Source organism: Coffea arabica, chromosome 11e (assembly GCF_036785885.1).
Source record: "Coffea arabica cultivar ET-39 chromosome 11e, Coffea Arabica ET-39 HiFi, whole genome shotgun sequence".
Classification (NCBI taxonomy): Eukaryota; Viridiplantae; Streptophyta; class Magnoliopsida; order Gentianales; family Rubiaceae; genus Coffea; species Coffea arabica.
Genome location: NC_092331.1, coordinates 34210518 through 34228128, shown reverse-complemented (window position 1 = coordinate 34228128; position 17611 = coordinate 34210518). Strand labels below are relative to the sequence as shown.

Below are 17611 nucleotides of genomic sequence, written 5' to 3'. Positions count from 1 at the left end.
AGCAAAATATTAAGCAATCGTTCCGACGGAGCTAAATTACTACAGGATAAAGAACGAATAGGAAATTTGGATTTCGAAACAAAAAAGAGAGGGGTGCAACACGAGGACTTCCCAGGGGGTCACCAATCCAAGTATTACTCTCGCCCAAACACGCTTAATTTCGAAGTTCTGATGGGATCCGGTGCATTAGTGCTGGTATGATCGCACCCGCCATATTCCTTTCGCTTTATTCTTTTAAACTACCCCGTCCTGCGAAGCAGTGTGGCTTTTCTAGACCGAAATTCATTTTAAGCGTTAATTCAAGCATTTTCCTATTATCCTTTTATTTATTTGCTTTCATATTTTTTTTTGTCATTGATTTGCCCCCTGTTTTTTTCCATCATCCCGCAACTCTAAATTATCATGAAATCAATCCTTCACGCTTGCGCTGATACATTTGCGCCGACAAATTTGAGCGACGATCCGGGCTTTGATCGAGCCGTACCGTTCCTGATTTGTCTCGCGCCTTCAGATCCTCCTTCACGCTTCGACAAGAAGCAAAATATTAAGCAATCGTTCCGACGGAGCTAAATTACTACAGGATAAAGAACGAATAGGAAATTTGGATTTCGAAACAAAAAAGAGAGGGGTGCAACACGAGGACTTCCCAGGGGGTCACCAATCCAAGTATTACTCTCGCCCAAACACGCTTAATTTCGAAGTTCTGATGGGATCCGGTGCATTAGTGCTGGTATGATCGCACCCGCCATATTCCTTTCGCTTTATTCTTTTAAACTACCCCGTCCTGCGAAGCAGTGTGGCTTTTCTAGACCGAAATTCATTTTAAGCGTCAATTCAAGCATTTTCCTATTATCCTTTTATTTATTTGCTTTCATATTTTTTTTTGTTATTGATTTGCCCCCTGTTTTATTCCATCATCCCGCAACTCTAAATTATCATGAAATCAATCCTTCACGCTTGCGCTGATACATTTGCGCCGACAAATTTGAGCGACTATCCGGGCTTTGATCGAGCCGTACCGTTCCTGATTTGTCTCGCGCCTTCAGATCCTCCTTCACGCTTCGACAAGAAGCAAAATATTAAGCAATCGTTCCGACGGAGCTAAATTACTACAGGATAAAGAACGAATAGAAAATTTGGATTTCGAAACAAAAAAGAGAGGGGTGCAACACGAGGACTTCCCAGGGGGTCACCAATCCAAGTACTACTCTCGCCCAAACACGCTTAATTTCGAAGTTCTGATGGGATCCGGTGCATTAGTGCTGGTATGATCGCACCCGCCATATTCCTTTCGCTTTATTCTTTTAAACTACCCCGTCCTGCGAAGCAGTGTGGCTTTTCTAGACCGAAATTCATTTTAAGCGTCAATTCAAGCATTTTCCTATTATCCTTTTATTTATTTGCTTTCATATTTTTTTTTTGTTATTGATTTGCCCCCTGTTTTTTTCCATCATCCCGCAACTCTAAATTATCATGAAATCAATCCTTCACGCTTGCGCTGATACATTTGCGCCGACAAATTTGAGCGACGATCCGAGCTTTGATCGAGCCGTACCGTTCCTGATTTGTCTCGCGCCTTCAGATCCTCCTTCACGCTTCGACAAGAAGCAAAATATTAAGCAATCGTTCCGACGGAGCTAAATTACTACAGGATAAAGAACGAATAGGAAATTTGGATTTCGAAACAAAAAAGAGAGGGGTGCAACACGAGGACTTCCCAGGGGGTCACCAATCCAAGTACTACTCTCGCCCAAACACGCTTAATTTCGAAGTTCTGATGGGATCCGGTGCATTAGTGCTGGTATGATCGCACCCGCCATATTCCTTTCGCTTTATTCTTTTAAACTACCCCGTCCTGCGAAGCAGTGTGGCTTTTCTAGACCGAAATTCATTTTAAGCGTCAATTCAAGCATTTTCCTATTATCCTTTTATTTATTTTGCTTTCATATTTTTTTTTGTTATTGATTTGCCCCCTGTTTTTTTCCATCATCCCGCAACTCTAAATTATCATGAAATCAATCCTTCACGCTTGCGCTGATACATTTGCGCCGACAAATTTGAGCGACGATCCGGGCTTTGATCGAGCCGTACCGTTCCTGATTTGTCTCGCGCCTTCAGATCCTCCTTCACGCTTCGACAAGAAGCAAAATATTAAGCAATCGTTCCGACGGAGCTAAATTACTACAGGATAAAGAACGAATAGGAAATTTGGATTTCGAAACAAAAAAGAGAGGGGTGCAACACGAGGACTTCCCAGGGGGTCACCAATCCAAGTACTACTTTCGCCCAAACACGCTTAATTTCGAAGTTCTGATGGGATCCGGTGCATTAGTGCTGGTATGATCGCACCCGCCATATTCCTTTCGCTTTATTCTTTTAAACTACCCCGTCCTGCGAAGCAGTGTAGCTTTTCTAGACCGAAATTCATTTTAACCGTCAATTCAAGCATTTTCCTGTTATCCTTTTATTTATTTGCTTTCATATTTTTTTTTGTTATTGATTTGCCCCCTGTTTTTTTCCATCATCCCGCAACTCTAAATTATCATGAAATCAATCCTTCACGCTTGCGCTGATACATTTGCGCCGACAAATTTGAGCGACGATCCGGGCTTTGATCGAGCCGTACCGTTCCTGATTTGTCTCGCGCCTTCAGATCCTCCTTCACGCTTCGACAAGAAGCAAAATATTAAGCAATCGTTCCGACGGAGCTAAATTACTACAGGATAAAGAACGAATAGGAAATTTGGATTTCGAAACAAAAAAGAGAGGGGTGCAACACGAGGACTTCCCAGGGGGTCACCAATCCAAGTATTACTCTCGCCCAAACACGCTTAATTTCGAAGTTCTGATGGGATCCGGTGCATTAGTGCTGGTATGATCGCACCCGCCATATTCCTTTCGCTTTATTCTTTTAAACTACCCCGTCCTGCGAAGCAGTGTGGCTTTTCTAGACCGAAATTCATTTTAAGCGTTAATTCAAGCATTTTCCTATTATCCTTTTATTTATTTGCTTTCATATTTTTTTTTGTCATTGATTTGCCCCCTGTTTTTTTCCATCATCCCGCAACTCTAAATTATCATGAAATCAATCCTTCACGCTTGCGCTGATACATTTGCGCCGACAAATTTGAGCGACGATCCGGGCTTTGATCGAGCCGTACCGTTCCTGATTTGTCTCGCGCCTTCAGATCCTCCTTCACGCTTCGACAAGAAGCAAAATATTAAGCAATCGTTCCGACGGAGCTAAATTACTACAGGATAAAGAACGAATAGGAAATTTGGATTTCGAAACAAAAAAGAGAGGGGTGCAACACGAGGACTTCCCAGGGGGTCACCAATCCAAGTATTACTCTCGCCCAAACACGCTTAATTTCGAAGTTCTGATGGGATCCGGTGCATTAGTGCTGGTATGATCGCACCCGCCATATTCCTTTCGCTTTATTCTTTTAAACTACCCCGTCCTGCGAAGCAGTGTGGCTTTTCTAGACCGAAATTCATTTTAAGCGTCAATTCAAGCATTTTCCTATTATCCTTTTATTTATTTGCTTTCATATTTTTTTTTGTTATTGATTTGCCCCCTGTTTTATTCCATCATCCCGCAACTCTAAATTATCATGAAATCAATCCTTCACGCTTGCGCTGATACATTTGCGCCGACAAATTTGAGCGACTATCCGGGCTTTGATCGAGCCGTACCGTTCCTGATTTGTCTCGCGCCTTCAGATCCTCCTTCACGCTTCGACAAGAAGCAAAATATTAAGCAATCGTTCCGACGGAGCTAAATTACTACAGGATAAAGAACGAATAGAAAATTTGGATTTCGAAACAAAAAAGAGAGGGGTGCAACACGAGGACTTCCCAGGGGGTCACCAATCCAAGTACTACTCTCGCCCAAACACGCTTAATTTCGAAGTTCTGATGGGATCCGGTGCATTAGTGCTGGTATGATCGCACCCGCCATATTCCTTTCGCTTTATTCTTTTAAACTACCCCGTCCTGCGAAGCAGTGTGGCTTTTCTAGACCGAAATTCATTTTAAGCGTCAATTCAAGCATTTTCCTATTATCCTTTTATTTATTTGCTTTCATATTTTTTTTTTGTTATTGATTTGCCCCCTGTTTTTTTCCATCATCCCGCAACTCTAAATTATCATGAAATCAATCCTTCACGCTTGCGCTGATACATTTGCGCCGACAAATTTGAGCGACGATCCGAGCTTTGATCGAGCCGTACCGTTCCTGATTTGTCTCGCGCCTTCAGATCCTCCTTCACGCTTCGACAAGAAGCAAAATATTAAGCAATCGTTCCGACGGAGCTAAATTACTACAGGATAAAGAACGAATAGGAAATTTGGATTTCGAAACAAAAAAGAGAGGGGTGCAACACGAGGACTTCCCAGGGGGTCACCAATCCAAGTACTACTCTCGCCCAAACACGCTTAATTTCGAAGTTCTGATGGGATCCGGTGCATTAGTGCTGGTATGATCGCACCCGCCATATTCCTTTCGCTTTATTCTTTTAAACTACCCCGTCCTGCGAAGCAGTGTGGCTTTTCTAGACCGAAATTCATTTTAAGCGTCAATTCAAGCATTTTCCTATTATCCTTTTATTTATTTTGCTTTCATATTTTTTTTTGTTATTGATTTGCCCCCTGTTTTTTTCCATCATCCCGCAACTCTAAATTATCATGAAATCAATCCTTCACGCTTGCGCTGATACATTTGCGCCGACAAATTTGAGCGACGATCCGGGCTTTGATCGAGCCGTACCGTTCCTGATTTGTCTCGCGCCTTCAGATCCTCCTTCACGCTTCGACAAGAAGCAAAATATTAAGCAATCGTTCCGACGGAGCTAAATTACTACAGGATAAAGAACGAATAGAAAATTTGGATTTCGAAACAAAAAAGAGAGGGGTGCAACACGAGGACTTCCCAGGGGGTCACCAATCCAAGTACTACTCTCGCCCAAACACGCTTAATTTCGAAGTTCTGATGGGATCCGGTGCATTAGTGCTGGTTTGATCGCACCCGCCATATTCCTTTCCCTTTATTCTTTTAAACTACCCCGTCCTGCGAAGCAGTGTAGCTTTTCTAGACCGAAATTCATTTTAAGCGTCAATTCAAGCATTTTCCTATTATCCTTTTATTTATTTGCTTTCATATTTTTTTTTTGTTATTGATTTGCCCCCTGTTTTTTTCCATCATCCCGCAACTCTAAATTATCATGAAATCAATCCTTCACGCTTGCGCTGATACATTTCCGCCGACAAATTTGAGCGACGATCCGGGCTTTGATCGAGCCGTACCGTTCCTGATTTGTCTCGCGCCTTCAGATCCTCCTTCACGCTTCGACAAGAAGCAAAATATTAAGCAATCGTTCCGACGGAGCTAAATTACTACAGGATAAAGAACGAATAGGAAATTTGGATTTCGAAACAAAAAAGAGAGGGGTGCAACACGAGGACTTCCCAGGGGGTCACTAATCCAAGTACTACTCTCGCCCAAACACGCTTAATTTCGAAGTTCTGATGGGATCCGGTGCATTAGTGCTGGTTTGATCGCACCCGCCATATTCCTTTCCCTTTATTCTTTTAAACTACCCCGTCCTGCGAAGCAGTGTAGCTTTTCTAGACCGAAATTCATTTTAAGCGTCAATTCAAGCATTTTCCTATTATCCTTTTATTTATTTGCTTTCATATTTTTTTTTTGTTATTGATTTGCCCCCTGTTTTTTTCCATCATCCCGCAACTCTAAATTATCATGAAATCAATCCTTCACGCTTGCGCTGATACATTTCCGCCGACAAATTTGAGCGACGATCCGGGCTTTGATCGAGCCGTACCGTTCCTGATTTGTCTCGCGCCTTCAGATCCTCCTTCACGCTTCGACAAGAAGCAAAATATTAAGCAATCGTTCCGACGGAGCTAAATTACTACAGGATAAAGAACGAATAGGAAATTTGGATTTCGAAACAAAAAAGAGAGGGGTGCAACACGAGGACTTCCCAGGGGGTCACCAATCCAAGTACTACTTTCGCCCAAACAAGCTTAATTTCGAAGTTCTGATGGGATCCGGTGCATTAGTGCTGGTATTATCGCACCCGCCATATTCCTTTCGCTTTATTCTTTTAAACTACCCCGTCCTGCGAAGCAGTGTAGCTTTTCTAGACCGAAATTCATTTTAACCGTCAATTCAAGCATTTTCCTGTTATCCTTTTATTTATTTGCTTTCATATTTTTTTTTGTTATTGATTTGCCCCCTGTTTTTTTCCATCATCCCGCAACTCTAAATTATCATGAAATCAATCCTTCACGCTTGCGCTGATACATTTGCGCCGACAAATTTGAGCGACGATCCGGGCTTTGATCGAGCCGTACCGTTCCTGATTTGTCTCGCTCCTTCAGATCCTCCTTCACGCTTCGACAAGAAGCAAAATATTAAGCAATCGTTCCGACGGAGCTAAATTACTACAGGATAAAGAACGAATAGGAAATTTGGATTTCGAAACAAAAAAGAGAGGGGTGCAACACGAGGACTTCCCAGGGGGTCACTAATCCAAGTACTACTCTCGCCCAAACACGCTTAATTTCGAAGTTCTGATGGGATCCGGTGCATTAGTGCTGGTTTGATCGCACCCGCCATATTCCTTTCGCTTTATTCTTTTAAACTACCCCGTCCTGCGAAGCAGTGTAGCTTTTCTAGACCGAAATTCATTTTAAGCGTCAATTCAAGCATTTTCCTATTATCCTTTTATTTATTTGCTTTCATATTTTTTTTTTGTTATTGATTTGCCCCCTGTTTTTTTCCATCATCCCGCAACTCTAAATTATCATGAAATCAATCCTTCACGCTTGCGCTGATACATTTCCGCCGACAAATTTGAGCGACGATCCGGGCTTTGATCGAGCCGTACCGTTCCTGATTTGTCTCGCGCCTTCAGATCCTCCTTCACGCTTCGACAAGAAGCAAAATATTAAGCAATCGTTCCGACGGAGCTAAATTACTACAGGATAAAGAACGAATAGGAAATTTGGATTTCGAAACAAAAAAGAGAGGGGTGCAACACGAGGACTTCCCAGGGGGTCACCAATCCAAGTACTACTCTCGCCCAAACACGCTTAATTTCGAAGTTCTGATGGGATCCGGTGCATTAGTGCTGGTATGATCGCACCCGCCATATTCCTTTCGCTTTATTCTTTTAAACTACCCCGTCCTGCGAAGCAGTGTGGCTTTTCTAGACCGAAATTCATTTTAACCGTCAATTCAAGCATTTTCCTATTATCCTTTTATTTATTTGCTTTCATATTTTTTTTTTGTTATTGATTTGCCCCCTGTTTTTTTCCATCATCCCGCAACTCTAAATTATCATGAAATCAATCCTTCACGCTTGCGCTGATACATTTGCGCCGACAAATTTGAGCGACGATTCGGGCTTTGATCGAGCCGTACCGTTCCTGATTTGTCTCGCGCCTTCAGATCCTCCTTCACGCTTCGACAAGAAGCAAAATATTAAGCAATCGTTCCGACGGAGCTAAATTACTACAGGATAAAGAACGAATAGGAAATTTGGATTTCGAAACAAAAAAGAGAGGGGTGCAACACGAGGACTTCCCAGGGGGTCACTAATCCAAGTACTACTCTCGCCCAAACACGCTTAATTTCGAAGTTCTGATGGGATCCGGTGCATTAGTGCTGGTTTGATCGCACCCGCCATATTCCTTTCCCTTTATTCTTTTAAACTACCCCGTCCTGCGAAGCAGTGTAGCTTTTCTAGACCGAAATTCATTTTAAGCGTCAATTCAAGCATTTTCCTATTATCCTTTTATTTATTTGCTTTCATATTTTTTTTTTGTTATTGATTTGCCCCCTGTTTTTTTCCATCATCCCGCAACTCTAAATTATCATGAAATCAATCCTTCACGCTTGCGCTGATACATTTCCGCCGACAAATTTGAGCGACGATCCGGGCTTTGATCGAGCCGTACCGTTCCTGATTTGTCTCGCGCCTTCAGATCCTCCTTCACGCTTCGACAAGAAGCAAAATATTAAGCAATCGTTCCGACGGAGCTAAATTACTACAGGATAAAGAACGAATAGGAAATTTGGATTTCGAAACAAAAAAGAGAGGGGTGCAACACGAGGACTTCCCAGGGGGTCACCAATCCAAGTACTACTTTCGCCCAAACAAGCTTAATTTCGAAGTTCTGATGGGATCCGGTGCATTAGTGCTGGTATTATCGCACCCGCCATATTCCTTTCGCTTTATTCTTTTAAACTACCCCGTCCTGCGAAGCAGTGTAGCTTTTCTAGACCGAAATTCATTTTAACCGTCAATTCAAGCATTTTCCTGTTATCCTTTTATTTATTTGCTTTCATATTTTTTTTTGTTATTGATTTGCCCCCTGTTTTTTTCCATCATCCCGCAACTCTAAATTATCATGAAATCAATCCTTCACGCTTGCGCTGATACATTTGCGCCGACAAATTTGAGCGACGATCCGGGCTTTGATCGAGCCGTACCGTTCCTGATTTGTCTCGCTCCTTCAGATCCTCCTTCACGCTTCGACAAGAAGCAAAATATTAAGCAATCGTTCCGACGGAGCTAAATTACTACAGGATAAAGAACGAATAGGAAATTTGGATTTCGAAACAAAAAAGAGAGGGGTGCAACACGAGGACTTCCCAGGGGGTCACTAATCCAAGTACTACTCTCGCCCAAACACGCTTAATTTCGAAGTTCTGATGGGATCCGGTGCATTAGTGCTGGTTTGATCGCACCCGCCATATTCCTTTCCCTTTATTCTTTTAAACTACCCCGTCCTGCGAAGCAGTGTAGCTTTTCTAGACCGAAATTCATTTTAAGCGTCAATTCAAGCATTTTCCTATTATCCTTTTATTTATTTGCTTTCATATTTTTTTTTTGTTATTGATTTGCCCCCTGTTTTTTTCCATCATCCCGCAACTCTAAATTATCATGAAATCAATCCTTCACGCTTGCGCTGATACATTTCCGCCGACAAATTTGAGCGACGATCCGGGCTTTGATCGAGCCGTACCGTTCCTGATTTGTCTCGCGCCTTCAGATCCTCCTTCACGCTTCGACAAGAAGCAAAATATTAAGCAATCGTTCCGACGGAGCTAAATTACTACAGGATAAAGAACGAATAGGAAATTTGGATTTCGAAACAAAAAAGAGAGGGGTGCAACACGAGGACTTCCCAGGGGGTCACCAATCCAAGTACTACTTTCGCCCAAACAAGCTTAATTTCGAAGTTCTGATGGGATCCGGTGCATTAGTGCTGGTATTATCGCACCCGCCATATTCCTTTCGCTTTATTCTTTTAAACTACCCCGTCCTGCGAAGCAGTGTAGCTTTTCTAGACCGAAATTCATTTTAACCGTCAATTCAAGCATTTTCCTGTTATCCTTTTATTTATTTGCTTTCATATTTTTTTTTGTTATTGATTTGCCCCCTGTTTTTTTCCATCATCCCGCAACTCTAAATTATCATGAAATCAATCCTTCACGCTTGCGCTGATACATTTGCGCCGACAAATTTGAGCGACGATCCGGGCTTTGATCGAGCCGTACCGTTCCTGATTTGTCTCGCTCCTTCAGATCCTCCTTCACGCTTCGACAAGAAGCAAAATATTAAGCAATCGTTCCGACGGAGCTAAATTACTACAGGATAAAGAACGAATAGGAAATTTGGATTTCGAAACAAAAAAGAGAGGGGTGCAACACGAGGACTTCCCAGGGGGTCACTAATCCAAGTACTACTCTCGCCCAAACACGCTTAATTTCGAAGTTCTGATGGGATCCGGTGCATTAGTGCTGGTTTGATCGCACCCGCCATATTCCTTTCCCTTTATTCTTTTAAACTACCCCGTCCTGCGAAGCAGTGTAGCTTTTCTAGACCGAAATTCATTTTAAGCGTCAATTCAAGCATTTTCCTATTATCCTTTTATTTATTTGCTTTCATATTTTTTTTTTGTTATTGATTTGCCCCCTGTTTTTTTCCATCATCCCGCAACTCTAAATTATCATGAAATCAATCCTTCACGCTTGCGCTGATACATTTCCGCCGACAAATTTGAGCGACGATCCGGGCTTTGATCGAGCCGTACCGTTCCTGATTTGTCTCGCGCCTTCAGATCCTCCTTCACGCTTCGACAAGAAGCAAAATATTAAGCAATCGTTCCGACGGAGCTAAATTACTACAGGATAAAGAACGAATAGGAAATTTGGATTTCGAAACAAAAAAGAGAGGGGTGCAACACGAGGACTTCCCAGGGGGTCACCAATCCAAGTACTACTTTCGCCCAAACAAGCTTAATTTCGAAGTTCTGATGGGATCCGGTGCATTAGTGCTGGTATTATCGCACCCGCCATATTCCTTTCGCTTTATTCTTTTAAACTACCCCGTCCTGCGAAGCAGTGTAGCTTTTCTAGACCGAAATTCATTTTAACCGTCAATTCAAGCATTTTCCTGTTATCCTTTTATTTATTTGCTTTCATATTTTTTTTTGTTATTGATTTGCCCCCTGTTTTTTTCCATCATCCCGCAACTCTAAATTATCATGAAATCAATCCTTCACGCTTGCGCTGATACATTTGCGCCGACAAATTTGAGCGACGATCCGGGCTTTGATCGAGCCGTACCGTTCCTGATTTGTCTCGCTCCTTCAGATCCTCCTTCACGCTTCGACAAGAAGCAAAATATTAAGCAATCGTTCCGACGGAGCTAAATTACTACAGGATAAAGAACGAATAGGAAATTTGGATTTCGAAACAAAAAAGAGAGGGGTGCAACACGAGGACTTCCCAGGGGGTCACCAATCCAAGTATTACTCTCGCCCAAACACGCTTAATTTCGAAGTTCTGATGGGATCCGGTGCATTAGTGCTGGTATGATCGCACCTGCCATATTCCTTTCGCTTTATTCTTTTAAACTACCCCGTCCTGCGAAGCAGTGTGGCTTTTCTAGACCGAAATTCATTTTAAGCGTCAATTCAAGCATTTTCCTATTATCCTTTTATTTATTTGCTTTCATATTTTTTTTTGTCATTGATTTGCCCCCTGTTTTTTTCCATCATCCCGCAACTCTAAATTATCATGAAATCAATCATTCACGCTTGCGCTGATACATTTGCGCCGACAAATTTGAGCGACGATCCGGGCTTTGATCGAGCCGTACCGTTCCTGATTTGTCTCGCGCCTTCAGATCCGCCTTCATGCTTCGAGAAGAAGCAAAATATAAAGCAATCGTTCCGAAGGACCTAAATTACTACAGGATAAAGAACGAATAGAAAATTTGAATTTCGAAACAAAAAAGAGAGGGGTGCAACAAGAGGAATTCCCAGGGGGTCACCCATCCTAGTACTACTCTCGCCCAAGCATGCTTAACTTCGAAGTTCTGATGGGATCCGGTGCATTAGTGCTGGTATGATCGCACCCGCCATGTTCCTTTCGCTTTATTCTTTTAAACTACCCCGTCCTGCGAAGCAGTGTGGCGTTTCTAGACCGAAATTCATTTTAAGCGTCAATTCAAGCATTTTCCTATTATCCTTTTATTTATTTGCTTTCATATTTTTTTTTGTTATTGATTTGCCCCCTGTTTTATTCCATCATCCCGCAACTCTAAATTATCATGAAATCAATCCTTCACGCTTGCGCTGATACATTTGCGCCGACAAATTTGAGCGACTATCCGGGCTTTGATCGAGCCGTACCGTTCCTGATTTGTCTCGCGCCTTCAGATCCTCCTTCACGCTTCGACAAGAAGCAAAATATTAAGCAATCGTTCCGACGGAGCTAAATTACTACAGGATAAAGAACGAATAGAAAATTTGGATTTCGAAACAAAAAAGAGAGGGGTGCAACACGAGGACTTCCCAGGGGGTCACCAATCCAAGTACTACTCTCGCCCAAACACGCTTAATTTCGAAGTTCTGATGGGATCCGGTGCATTAGTGCTGGTATGATCGCACCCGCCATATTCCTTTCGCTTTATTCTTTTAAACTACCCCGTCCTGCGAAGCAGTGTGGCTTTTCTAGACCGAAATTCATTTTAAGCGTCAATTCAAGCATTTTCCTATTATCCTTTTATTTATTTGCTTTCATATTTTTTTTTTGTTATTGATTTGCCCCCTGTTTTTTTCCATCATCCCGCAACTCTAAATTATCATGAAATCAATCCTTCACGCTTGCGCTGATACATTTGCGCCGACAAATTTGAGCGACGATCCGAGCTTTGATCGAGCCGTACCGTTCCTGATTTGTCTCGCGCCTTCAGATCCTCCTTCACGCTTCGACAAGAAGCAAAATATTAAGCAATCGTTCCGACGGAGCTAAATTACTACAGGATAAAGAACGAATAGGAAATTTGGATTTCGAAACAAAAAAGAGAGGGGTGCAACACGAGGACTTCCCAGGGGGTCACCAATCCAAGTACTACTCTCGCCCAAACACGCTTAATTTCGAAGTTCTGATGGGATCCGGTGCATTAGTGCTGGTATGATCGCACCCGCCATATTCCTTTCGCTTTATTCTTTTAAACTACCCCGTCCTGCGAAGCAGTGTGGCTTTTCTAGACCGAAATTCATTTTAAGCGTCAATTCAAGCATTTTCCTATTATCCTTTTATTTATTTTGCTTTCATATTTTTTTTTGTTATTGATTTGCCCCCTGTTTTTTTCCATCATCCCGCAACTCTAAATTATCATGAAATCAATCCTTCACGCTTGCGCTGATACATTTGCGCCGACAAATTTGAGCGACGATCCGGGCTTTGATCGAGCCGTACCGTTCCTGATTTGTCTCGCGCCTTCAGATCCTCCTTCACGCTTCGACAAGAAGCAAAATATTAAGCAATCGTTCCGACGGAGCTAAATTACTACAGGATAAAGAACGAATAGGAAATTTGAATTTCGAAACAAAAAAGAGAGGGGTGCAACACGAGGACTTCCCAGGGGGTCACCAATCCAAGTACTACTTTCGCCCAAACACGCTTAATTTCGAAGTTCTGATGGGATCCGGTGCATTAGTGCTGGTATGATCGCACCCGCCATATTCCTTTCGCTTTATTCTTTTAAACTACCCCGTCCTGCGAAGCAGTGTAGCTTTTCTAGACCGAAATTCATTTTAACCGTCAATTCAAGCATTTTCCTGTTATCCTTTTATTTATTTGCTTTCATATTTTTTTTTGTTATTGATTTGCCCCCTGTTTTTTTCCATCATCCCGCAACTCTAAATTATCATGAAATCAATCCTTCACGCTTGCGCTGATACATTTGCGCCGACAAGTTTGAGCGACGATCCGGGCTTTGATCGAGCCGTACCGTTCCTGATTTGTCTCGCGCCTTCAGATCCTCCTTCACGCTTCGACAAGAAGCAAAATATTAAGCAATCGTTCCGACGGAGCTAAATTACTACAGGATAAAGAACGAATAGGAAATTTGGATTTCGAAACAAAAAAGAGAGGGGTGCAACACGAGGACTTCCCAGGGGGTCACCAATCCAAGTATTACTCTCGCCCAAACACGCTTAATTTCGAAGTTCTGATGGGATCCGGTGCATTAGTGCTGGTATGATCGCACCCGCCATATTCCTTTCGCTTTATTCTTTTAAACTACCCCGTCCTGCGAAGCAGTGTGGCTTTTCTAGACCGAAATTCATTTTAAGCGTCAATTCAAGCATTTTCCTATTATCCTTTTATTTATTTGCTTTCATATTTTTTTTTGTTATTGATTTGCCCCCTGTTTTATTCCATCATCCCGCAACTCTAAATTATCATGAAATCAATCCTTCACGCTTGCGCTGATACATTTGCGCCGACAAATTTGAGCGACTATCCGGGCTTTGATCGAGCCGTACCGTTCCTGATTTGTCTCGCGCCTTCAGATCCTCCTTCACGCTTCGACAAGAAGCAAAATATTAAGCAATCGTTCCGACGGAGCTAAATTACTACAGGATAAAGAACGAATAGAAAATTTGGATTTCGAAACAAAAAAGAGAGGGGTGCAACACGAGGACTTCCCAGGGGGTCACCAATCCAAGTACTACTCTCGCCCAAACACGCTTAATTTCGAAGTTCTGATGGGATCCGGTGCATTAGTGCTGGTATGATCGCACCCGCCATATTCCTTTCGCTTTATTCTTTTAAACTACCCCGTCCTGCGAAGCAGTGTGGCTTTTCTAGACCGAAATTCATTTTAAGCGTCAATTCAAGCATTTTCCTATTATCCTTTTATTTATTTGCTTTCATATTTTTTTTTTGTTATTGATTTGCCCCCTGTTTTTTTCCATCATCCCGCAACTCTAAATTATCATGAAATCAATCCTTCACGCTTGCGCTGATACATTTGCGCCGACAAATTTGAGCGACGATCCGAGCTTTGATCGAGCCGTACCGTTCCTGATTTGTCTCGCGCCTTCAGATCCTCCTTCACGCTTCGACAAGAAGCAAAATATTAAGCAATCGTTCCGACGGAGCTAAATTACTACAGGATAAAGAACGAATAGGAAATTTGGATTTCGAAACAAAAAAGAGAGGGGTGCAACACGAGGACTTCCCAGGGGGTCACCAATCCAAGTACTACTCTCGCCCAAACACGCTTAATTTCGAAGTTCTGATGGGATCCGGTGCATTAGTGCTGGTATGATCGCACCCGCCATATTCCTTTCGCTTTATTCTTTTAAACTACCCCGTCCTGCGAAGCAGTGTGGCTTTTCTAGACCGAAATTCATTTTAAGCGTCAATTCAAGCATTTTCCTATTATCCTTTTATTTATTTTGCTTTCATATTTTTTTTTGTTATTGATTTGCCCCCTGTTTTTTTCCATCATCCCGCAACTCTAAATTATCATGAAATCAATCCTTCACGCTAGCGCTGATACATTTGCGCCGACAAATTTGAGCGACGATCCGGGCTTTGATCGAGCCGTACCGTTCCTGATTTGTCTCGCGCCTTCAGATCCTCCTTCACGCTTCGACAAGAAGCAAAATATTAAGCAATCGTTCCGACGGAGCTAAATTACTACAGGATAAAGAACGAATAGAAAATTTGGATTTCGAAACAAAAAAGAGAGGGGTGCAACACGAGGACTTCCCAGGGGGTCACCAATCCAAGTACTACTCTCGCCCAAACACGCTTAATTTCGAAGTTCTGATGGGATCCGGTGCATTAGTGCTGGTATGATCGCACCCGCCATATTCCTTTCGCTTTATTCTTTTAAACTACCCCGTCCTGCGAAGCAGTGTGGCTTTTCTAGACCGAAATTCATTTTAACCGTCAATTCAAGCATTTTCCTATTATCCTTTTATTTATTTGCTTTCATATTTTTTTTTTGTTATTGATTTGCCCCCTGTTTTTTTCCATCATCCCGCAACTCTAAATTATCATGAAATCAATCCTTCACGCTTGCGCTGATACATTTGCGCCGACAAATTTGAGCGACGATTCGGGCTTTGATCGAGCCGTACCGTTCCTGATTTATCTCGCGCCTTCAGATCCTCCTTCACGCTTCGACAAGAAGCAAAATATTAAGCAATCGTTCCGACGGAGCTAAATTACTACAGGATAAAGAACGAATAGGAAATTTGGATTTCGAAACAAAAAAGAGAGGGGTGCAACACGAGGACTTCCCAGGGGGTCACTAATCCAAGTACTACTCTCGCCCAAACACGCTTAATTTCGAAGTTCTGATGGGATCCGGTGCATTAGTGCTGGTTTGATCGCACCCGCCATATTCCTTTCCCTTTATTCTTTTAAACTACCCCGTCCTGCGAAGCAGTGTAGCTTTTCTAGACCGAAATTCATTTTAAGCGTCAATTCAAGCATTTTCCTATTATCCTTTTATTTATTTGCTTTCATATTTTTTTTTTGTTATTGATTTGCCCCCTGTTTTTTTCCATCATCCCGCAACTCTAAATTATCATGAAATCAATCCTTCACGCTTGCGCTGATACATTTCCGCCGATAAATTTGAGCGACGATCCGGGCTTTGATCGAGCCGTACCGTTCCTGATTTGTCTCGCGCCTTCAGATCCTCCTTCACGCTTCGACAAGAAGCAAAATATTAAGCAATCGTTCCGACGGAGCTAAATTACTACAGGATAAAGAACGAATAGGAAATTTGGATTTCGAAACAAAAAAGAGAGGGGTGCAACACGAGGACTTCCCAGGGGGTCACCAATCCAAGTACTACTTTCGCCCAAACAAGCTTAATTTCGAAGTTCTGATGGGATCCGGTGCATTAGTGCTGGTATTATCGCACCCGCCATATTCCTTTCGCTTTATTCTTTTAAACTACCCCGTCCTGCGAAGCAGTGTAGCTTTTCTAGACCGAAATTCATTTTAACCGTCAATTCAAGCATTTTCCTGTTATCCTTTTATTTATTTGCTTTCATATTTTTTTTTGTTATTGATTTGCCCCCTGTTTTTTTCCATCATCCCGCAACTCTAAATTATCATGAAATCAATCCTTCACGCTTGCGCTGATACATTTGCGCCGACAAATTTGAGCGACGATCCGGGCTTTGATCGAGCCGTACCGTTCCTGATTTGTCTCGCTCCTTCAGATCCTCCTTCACGCTTCGACAAGAAGCAAAATATTAAGCAATCTTTCCGACGGAGCTAAATTACTACAGGATAAAGAACGAATAGGAAATTTGGATTTCGAAACAAAAAAGAGAGGGGTGCAACACGAGGACTTCCCAGGGGGTCACCAATCCAAGTATTACTCTCGCCCAAACACGCTTAATTTCGAAGTTCTGATGGGATCCGGTGCATTAGTGCTGGTATGATCGCACCTGCCATATTCCTTTCGCTTTATTCTTTTAAACTACCCCGTCCTGCGAAGCAGTGTGGCTTTTCTAGACCGAAATTCATTTTAAGCGTCAATTCAAGCATTTTCCTATTATCCTTTTATTTATTTGCTTTCATATTTTTTTTGTCATTGATTTGCCCCCTGTTTTTTTCCATCATCCCGCAACTCTAAATTATCATGAAATCAATCATTCACGCTTGCGCTGATACATTTGCGCCGACAAATTTGAGCGACGATCCGGGCTTTGATCGAGCCGTACCGTTCCTGATTTGTCTCGCGCCTTCAGATCCGCCTTCATGCTTCGAGAAGAAGCAAAATATAAAGCAATCGTTCCGAAGGACCTAAATTACTACAGGATAAAGAACGAATAGAAAATTTGAATTTCGAAACAAAAAAGAGAGGGGTGCAACAAGAGGAATTCCCAGGGGGTCACCCATCCTAGTACTACTCTCGCCCAAGCATGCTTAACTTCGGAGTTCTGATGGGATCCGGTGCATTAGTGCTGGTATGATCGCACCCGCCATGTTCCTTTCGCTTTATTCTTTTAAACTACCCCGTCCTGCGAAGCAGTGTGGCGTTTCTAGACCGAAATTCATTTTAAGCGTCAATTCAAGCATTTTCCTATTATCCTTTTATTTATTTGCTTTCATATTTTTTTTTGTTATTGATTTTCCCCCTGTTTTATTCCATCATCCCGCAACTCTAAATTATCATGAAATCAATCCTTCACGCTTGCGCTGATACGTTTGCGCCGACAAATTTGAGCGACTATCCGGGCTTTGATC

At 42.4% G+C, this 17611-nt stretch overlaps 33 non-coding genes across 33 annotated transcripts; all 33 read right to left on the bottom strand.

The window, feature by feature from the left end:
• Positions 1-90: 90 nt before the first annotated feature.
• On the bottom strand, positions 91-209 carry LOC140024212 (5S ribosomal RNA). The gene has a single exon (XR_011828185.1). It is a non-coding gene; the product is annotated as a 5S ribosomal RNA (ribosomal RNA).
• Positions 210-625: 416 nt separating this feature from the next.
• Positions 626-744, bottom strand: LOC140024211 (5S ribosomal RNA). Its single transcript, XR_011828184.1, has one exon. It is a non-coding gene; the product is annotated as a 5S ribosomal RNA (ribosomal RNA).
• A 416-nt stretch (positions 745-1160) lies between these two features.
• LOC140022944 (5S ribosomal RNA) lies at positions 1161-1279 on the bottom strand. The gene has a single exon (XR_011826920.1). It is a non-coding gene; the product is annotated as a 5S ribosomal RNA (ribosomal RNA).
• Positions 1280-1696: 417 nt separating this feature from the next.
• On the bottom strand, positions 1697-1815 carry LOC140022942 (5S ribosomal RNA). The gene has a single exon (XR_011826918.1). It is a non-coding gene; the product is annotated as a 5S ribosomal RNA (ribosomal RNA).
• Positions 1816-2232: 417 nt separating this feature from the next.
• LOC140024190 (5S ribosomal RNA) lies at positions 2233-2351 on the bottom strand. Its single transcript, XR_011828162.1, has one exon. It is a non-coding gene; the product is annotated as a 5S ribosomal RNA (ribosomal RNA).
• A 416-nt stretch (positions 2352-2767) lies between these two features.
• On the bottom strand, positions 2768-2886 carry LOC140024210 (5S ribosomal RNA). Its single transcript, XR_011828183.1, has one exon. It is a non-coding gene; the product is annotated as a 5S ribosomal RNA (ribosomal RNA).
• Positions 2887-3302: 416 nt separating this feature from the next.
• Positions 3303-3421, bottom strand: LOC140024209 (5S ribosomal RNA). The gene has a single exon (XR_011828182.1). It is a non-coding gene; the product is annotated as a 5S ribosomal RNA (ribosomal RNA).
• Positions 3422-3837: 416 nt separating this feature from the next.
• On the bottom strand, positions 3838-3956 carry LOC140022941 (5S ribosomal RNA). The gene has a single exon (XR_011826917.1). It is a non-coding gene; the product is annotated as a 5S ribosomal RNA (ribosomal RNA).
• A 417-nt stretch (positions 3957-4373) lies between these two features.
• LOC140022940 (5S ribosomal RNA) lies at positions 4374-4492 on the bottom strand. The gene has a single exon (XR_011826916.1). It is a non-coding gene; the product is annotated as a 5S ribosomal RNA (ribosomal RNA).
• Positions 4493-4909: 417 nt separating this feature from the next.
• LOC140023939 (5S ribosomal RNA) lies at positions 4910-5028 on the bottom strand. The gene has a single exon (XR_011827905.1). It is a non-coding gene; the product is annotated as a 5S ribosomal RNA (ribosomal RNA).
• Positions 5029-5445: 417 nt separating this feature from the next.
• On the bottom strand, positions 5446-5564 carry LOC140024880 (5S ribosomal RNA). The gene has a single exon (XR_011828856.1). It is a non-coding gene; the product is annotated as a 5S ribosomal RNA (ribosomal RNA).
• Positions 5565-5981: 417 nt separating this feature from the next.
• On the bottom strand, positions 5982-6100 carry LOC140025093 (5S ribosomal RNA). The gene has a single exon (XR_011829071.1). It is a non-coding gene; the product is annotated as a 5S ribosomal RNA (ribosomal RNA).
• Positions 6101-6516: 416 nt separating this feature from the next.
• On the bottom strand, positions 6517-6635 carry LOC140024879 (5S ribosomal RNA). Its single transcript, XR_011828855.1, has one exon. It is a non-coding gene; the product is annotated as a 5S ribosomal RNA (ribosomal RNA).
• Positions 6636-7052: 417 nt separating this feature from the next.
• Positions 7053-7171, bottom strand: LOC140022938 (5S ribosomal RNA). The gene has a single exon (XR_011826915.1). It is a non-coding gene; the product is annotated as a 5S ribosomal RNA (ribosomal RNA).
• Positions 7172-7588: 417 nt separating this feature from the next.
• Positions 7589-7707, bottom strand: LOC140024878 (5S ribosomal RNA). The gene has a single exon (XR_011828854.1). It is a non-coding gene; the product is annotated as a 5S ribosomal RNA (ribosomal RNA).
• A 417-nt stretch (positions 7708-8124) lies between these two features.
• On the bottom strand, positions 8125-8243 carry LOC140025091 (5S ribosomal RNA). The gene has a single exon (XR_011829069.1). It is a non-coding gene; the product is annotated as a 5S ribosomal RNA (ribosomal RNA).
• Positions 8244-8659: 416 nt separating this feature from the next.
• LOC140024877 (5S ribosomal RNA) lies at positions 8660-8778 on the bottom strand. The gene has a single exon (XR_011828853.1). It is a non-coding gene; the product is annotated as a 5S ribosomal RNA (ribosomal RNA).
• Positions 8779-9195: 417 nt separating this feature from the next.
• On the bottom strand, positions 9196-9314 carry LOC140025090 (5S ribosomal RNA). Its single transcript, XR_011829068.1, has one exon. It is a non-coding gene; the product is annotated as a 5S ribosomal RNA (ribosomal RNA).
• A 416-nt stretch (positions 9315-9730) lies between these two features.
• LOC140024876 (5S ribosomal RNA) lies at positions 9731-9849 on the bottom strand. The gene has a single exon (XR_011828852.1). It is a non-coding gene; the product is annotated as a 5S ribosomal RNA (ribosomal RNA).
• A 417-nt stretch (positions 9850-10266) lies between these two features.
• Positions 10267-10385, bottom strand: LOC140025089 (5S ribosomal RNA). The gene has a single exon (XR_011829067.1). It is a non-coding gene; the product is annotated as a 5S ribosomal RNA (ribosomal RNA).
• Positions 10386-10801: 416 nt separating this feature from the next.
• Positions 10802-10920, bottom strand: LOC140024824 (5S ribosomal RNA). Its single transcript, XR_011828800.1, has one exon. It is a non-coding gene; the product is annotated as a 5S ribosomal RNA (ribosomal RNA).
• A 416-nt stretch (positions 10921-11336) lies between these two features.
• Positions 11337-11455, bottom strand: LOC140032319 (5S ribosomal RNA). The gene has a single exon (XR_011836245.1). It is a non-coding gene; the product is annotated as a 5S ribosomal RNA (ribosomal RNA).
• A 416-nt stretch (positions 11456-11871) lies between these two features.
• On the bottom strand, positions 11872-11990 carry LOC140022937 (5S ribosomal RNA). The gene has a single exon (XR_011826914.1). It is a non-coding gene; the product is annotated as a 5S ribosomal RNA (ribosomal RNA).
• A 417-nt stretch (positions 11991-12407) lies between these two features.
• On the bottom strand, positions 12408-12526 carry LOC140022936 (5S ribosomal RNA). Its single transcript, XR_011826913.1, has one exon. It is a non-coding gene; the product is annotated as a 5S ribosomal RNA (ribosomal RNA).
• Positions 12527-12943: 417 nt separating this feature from the next.
• LOC140024189 (5S ribosomal RNA) lies at positions 12944-13062 on the bottom strand. The gene has a single exon (XR_011828161.1). It is a non-coding gene; the product is annotated as a 5S ribosomal RNA (ribosomal RNA).
• A 416-nt stretch (positions 13063-13478) lies between these two features.
• On the bottom strand, positions 13479-13597 carry LOC140024208 (5S ribosomal RNA). Its single transcript, XR_011828181.1, has one exon. It is a non-coding gene; the product is annotated as a 5S ribosomal RNA (ribosomal RNA).
• A 416-nt stretch (positions 13598-14013) lies between these two features.
• LOC140022935 (5S ribosomal RNA) lies at positions 14014-14132 on the bottom strand. The gene has a single exon (XR_011826912.1). It is a non-coding gene; the product is annotated as a 5S ribosomal RNA (ribosomal RNA).
• A 417-nt stretch (positions 14133-14549) lies between these two features.
• On the bottom strand, positions 14550-14668 carry LOC140022934 (5S ribosomal RNA). Its single transcript, XR_011826911.1, has one exon. It is a non-coding gene; the product is annotated as a 5S ribosomal RNA (ribosomal RNA).
• A 417-nt stretch (positions 14669-15085) lies between these two features.
• On the bottom strand, positions 15086-15204 carry LOC140022933 (5S ribosomal RNA). The gene has a single exon (XR_011826910.1). It is a non-coding gene; the product is annotated as a 5S ribosomal RNA (ribosomal RNA).
• Positions 15205-15621: 417 nt separating this feature from the next.
• LOC140024875 (5S ribosomal RNA) lies at positions 15622-15740 on the bottom strand. The gene has a single exon (XR_011828851.1). It is a non-coding gene; the product is annotated as a 5S ribosomal RNA (ribosomal RNA).
• A 417-nt stretch (positions 15741-16157) lies between these two features.
• On the bottom strand, positions 16158-16276 carry LOC140025088 (5S ribosomal RNA). The gene has a single exon (XR_011829066.1). It is a non-coding gene; the product is annotated as a 5S ribosomal RNA (ribosomal RNA).
• Positions 16277-16692: 416 nt separating this feature from the next.
• LOC140024823 (5S ribosomal RNA) lies at positions 16693-16811 on the bottom strand. The gene has a single exon (XR_011828799.1). It is a non-coding gene; the product is annotated as a 5S ribosomal RNA (ribosomal RNA).
• A 415-nt stretch (positions 16812-17226) lies between these two features.
• Positions 17227-17345, bottom strand: LOC140031984 (5S ribosomal RNA). Its single transcript, XR_011835909.1, has one exon. It is a non-coding gene; the product is annotated as a 5S ribosomal RNA (ribosomal RNA).
• Positions 17346-17611: the final 266 nt, after the last annotated feature.